Consider the following 5,063-nt stretch of genomic DNA (forward strand, 5'->3'; position numbering starts at 1 on the left):
GTAATAACGCGTTGAAACTACAGAGTCACCTGATAAATTCTATAACACCACTACTCAATATATACAATGGATATAGGTATTAATTAATAAAACTGTATATAACAGCATTAATTTATCTGTATAAAATAGACTGAATTGCCAATTACTGTGTTATGCATTAAAAGATAAGCAAAGGCCAGTACTCTGAAAAGCTCAAATCTTGATTCACAATAGTAATAAAGGTTGCAACCATTATTTGCCTGAGATATCTATTGCAAGCTTTTCATCTTGGTGATAATCATTACAATGCACTAATGATAATAATTGAAAATATACAATACATACCAGTTTAGGAGGGTAGAGTTATACAAGAAGATAATGCATTATGCTTGACTTGAGGTCAGAAACAGTGATAGAACATGTTAGAAATTACCTACACTCAATATCTGTCATCCCTAGATTCTATAAAATCTCATTAGAATTCTACGAATACAACACCTAACATAATTACAGTCAATCACGATAATGTGTACTCTTAAAACAATTTCAAATCTCTTTGCAATTGATGCTTTATGGTCAGACATGGTCATTATCATTTGCTTTTGCATTACATAGAGCTGTTGGATATTTGATATAGTATTAAAAACACCATGAGTGTCTCATAAATTAGAATTAAATTCTTTTATTTGTATAGCTTTTATTTTAACATATAAATTTATTTTAATGAAATAAGGCCAATTGTTAATTGAATGCACTGTAACTTACAAAAAATGTGTTTGTGTGTTGTTAACGCATGAAGTATTTAACAGATTGAGAGGCATTTTTCCATTATTTAGTAAATTAGGATGGAAATATAAAATGTATTTGCTGCCTACTGGCACTAGAGATTATGAGCTGCTCTAACAATTGGCTTTTCTTTGCATAAAGAACACCCATTATATTCCTGAGATTTCTATTCCAGGAGGCTTGCAATAAATGTTGGAAGCCCATTGTTTATGACTTTATTCTTTGCCAAACATTTCATTTATGTTTCTTTGTCTATACAAAAGGCCAGGGCTGTTCTAACTGAAAGAAGTAGCTTTTCTCATCTTAAGGCTGTTACATTATTATGTCTGCACACTAGTACATACTGATGGTGTTTTCCCCTATAACCTGGCATGAAATTCCTTAGGGCTACAAATTTGTCTTAGGTAATATATCTAGGGAATGTAATTTCATGAATTTTAACCAAGTAAATATATAACAAGTAAATTTTAAACAAGTAAATATATAACCAATATAACAAAAAGTTCTTTAAAAACAACTTAAAATGCGTGTAAAATGAAAGTAGAGACATGTAATTATTATTTAAGAATGGGACAATATCTAGAAAAGGAAGTAATGCGTGGCTTAATTTTTGGAAACCAGAGTAAGAAGCTACAAAGAACAAAAGGCATCAACACTATAGGATAGGACTCAAATCCTGAAGCTCTAAATGCTTCATGGGAAGAAAGCAACATAATAAAATGGCTATACAGCACATTTAGTATTTATATTTAGCACTGTTAGTCATGGCCCCACTAGGGTTGAATATCAGATACCCTGTTTATGAGATTCTGAAGTTATAATTCATAATTGCATCAGAATTATAGCTATGAAGCTACAATAAAAATAATCTTATGGTTGGGATTCACCATAACATGAGGAACTGTATTAAAGTGCTACAGCATTAGGAAAATTAAGAACCATAACTGTAAAGGACAGATGATGTCTTTTAAATCCTAATTGTTAAATTGGATTTTCAGGTCAGTGGTACAAAAGGCGTGTACAAGGTTCTGTGTTTTGTGTTACAAATACAATAATTTTATATAAATATATGTATATATATATGTATGTATATATATATATATATATATATTTTAAAAATACATATTGGCATATGCTCATTAATTAAGCCTAGAGTTCTGAATGAATGTATATGAGTGAGATTTTTTTCAGACAAAGCATCCATTAAGGTGACCATTTTTCTTACATATATATTTGGGAGTTATGCTTAAATTTTTCTTGGTTTTAATAAAGTTAAGTCCAGTTATGTTGAAGTAATTATTTAGTGGATATTCATGGGAAAGAGACAAGCTAGGGGAGTGTAAAGAACAAAATGTATATTCTGTAGCAGAATGAAAACTGATTCCACTTCACATGATGAAATACAAGAGCAATTTATTTTTCAAGAAGTGAACTATTTTTAAGGAATCCTTGAATGCCTATTCAGAGGTTATTCAAACCTCCCAGTGATGTTATATAGTCTTTATTTGCTTTGGAAGAGAGAATGTGTATGGGATAGAGATATGAAACTGATGCTACAAGATATTTCCAATCAATATGGGGCCAGAATTAAAGTTTTCCAATACACATGATTACTATACCCACATGAACCTACAGATGCTTGGTGCTGTATTGGTGCAAATTTGCAACATAAGTAAGACAAATGAAAAACAGGGTTGTTTAAACATGTGTGAACTCAACAAATGCAGAAACACGCAAAGGAACAAGATACTCTATTGATATTGTCTAGAATGGTACATGGATGCTGGCAAAAATGGTGACAAAAAGATAGGTTTCCATGTGGGTGGTGCCACCACACACTTTTAATTACAGCACTCAAGAGGCAAAGGCAGGCAGATTTCTGTGAGTTCAAAGCCAGGCTGTCTACAAAGTGAGTCCCATGACAGCCAAGGCTACACAGATAAATCGTATCTCCAAAAAAAAAAAAACAAAAAAAAAGGACAAAGATAAAATAGAAAAAAATAAATCAACCGAAAAGATGTGTTTCCAAACACAGTCAATTTCTAAAGGTGTTTTTCTAAAAATATTACAGTATACAAAGTAAAGGAAATGTAATCTGGGTGGTACAAAGCAACATGTTATGCTCCACATGTGCAGAAATGGAAAAGAACATGCTGCATGCATTGTGCATGTTATTTGTGTGAGTTCATTTCAAATGTTATATGTTGATTATCCTTTTGAGGAACTCTAGAGTGTTAGTAGCTATATAATACAGAACTGTGCTGATTCAGATGCAGTGTAGTTTATTCCATTGCTTTACTTCTGGCTAATAGACTTATTTCAGCATTTCTATCAACCTTACATAAGGAAAATCCCTTTGAATTATCCTGAGTGTGCTTTCCTAAACGTAGTTGCAAGTTCCCTCTGCCAGTTGATCTCCCCGCCCCACCTCCCCAAAATTATTGATGTCATGTTGCTCTGTACCACCCTGATTAGCTTCATTGACACGCTCCATTCATTTCCACATATCTATCCTCATATCAACCAGATTATACAAATGCTACCTGTAATCATTGTATTTCATGTACTACCAAAAAACTGTTAATTTTAACTGTTAAAATGCTTTCAAAATTACAGAATATTGGCTTAAAACACAATAATTCAGCACAGAAAATAAAGTGACATGATGTTTAAAAAAAAGGAAATGTAAGTGTTAATTACTTCAAATATTGCTTCAAAGCCCTTTACACTTGCATTCTTACTAACATTTTTTTCTGTGACTTCTATTTTTCCCATCTCCTTCCTGAAGGCCATCTAGATGTATTTTTCCCCATGTCACTCTATGTTAATTTCTACATTACAATACCCATAATGGTAAGAGGTATACCTTGTTGGTTAGACCCAAGAGGAAGAGTGGGTCCCAAAGGAAGTTAATGCTGATTTTAATGCTTTTTAAATATATTGATTGCTTAAAAACTGACACACCCTGGTAATATACATATTATCACTAGTGTCATGCTTTTGAATTTTCAACAAGAATCGATGTACACAACAAAAGTTTGACATTTTTTTTCTGAATTCCTTCAAGCAAAACATAATTCTATAATGTCCAATTAAGGTCTAACACCTGCTGCTCTAATGAGTACCTTGCCAGCATTGATCCATGTTGAAGAACAGCAGTTTTCTGCATTTTTGGAAAGATGGGGAATATACAAAATCCACTGCTTAACAGACCAATGCCAGGGTAACTCATTCTAAGGTAGGTGACAGAATAATTAGGATTTAGTCAGTTATATCAGATTTTATGCCTATCACTTGAGAAAGAATAGCTTTGGGCAAGTATTATACTTAAGGATTCAAGAAAAATATAAAACTATTGCATCTATTGTAGCCACTATTCACTCAAAATGAATTTCCCTATAAAAAACCTTCTCTACTGAAATAGTACCTCTTTCCTATTTTTCTTTTGAAACAAAAGCTCTTCTCAAGGTGAAAGATAAATTGCACTGAAGAATTAATTTGAGTTCAAGCCATAGTAACAACTTTGTGGATCTACATTGCCAGGAAATGTTGCTCAAAATTATGCAAGTGTAATTATGTCAACAGAATGGAGAAAAAATGTTGGTATGAATGATATCAGGTAGGGAGAAAGAATGGATTGTTGTTAATGCATTGCTAGCAGACTGCCGAGAAAGAATAATGAAGCCATTTTATCATGTTAGAATCTCATTAAAACAATAATACAGGTGATAATGAATTTTCTGGTTAAACAGATACATCTGTGTGTATTTAATGTGTCATCACGTGTACTTGTGATTTGTGTATGGTCACAGACATGCAGGAATACATACATACACTTGCATCTCAATTTACATGTACCAGGACTAATATAAAACAAATGCTTTCAGGAGAGATTTTCCTAGGAATCTCAAACATTGTACCCGCTAGTTCTTTCTGCATCAACAACGGTGTTTATCCCAGTAAAAGCTATGCATGCAGTTCCTAGGTCACAATTTAATGTGGAAGATACGTTAGAAGAACTATGTTCTTATTAAAGGAATGCATGTATTAATTTCAAAATACATAATGAAGGTAAACAGTAAATGAAAAGAGTAATGAATTTCTACTATTTTTAGAATTAGAAATTCCAAATTCTGTGCCATGTACTATACATACCTACCTAACTCTACATCTACTTATTTTATCTATTCTTTTAAAATTTCCTTTCTTAGAAGGAAACGAACTAAGCATTCTGTTTTAAGCTGGGGGGAAGAATCACACTTAATCTAAGATAATTAACACGTGTATGAAATGAAATG

The sequence above is a fragment of the Microtus oregoni genome, unplaced genomic scaffold, assembly GCF_018167655.1.
Source record: "Microtus oregoni isolate MIOR12 unplaced genomic scaffold, Mior012 000079F_000, whole genome shotgun sequence".
Lineage (NCBI taxonomy): Eukaryota > Metazoa > Chordata > Mammalia > Rodentia > Cricetidae > Microtus > Microtus oregoni.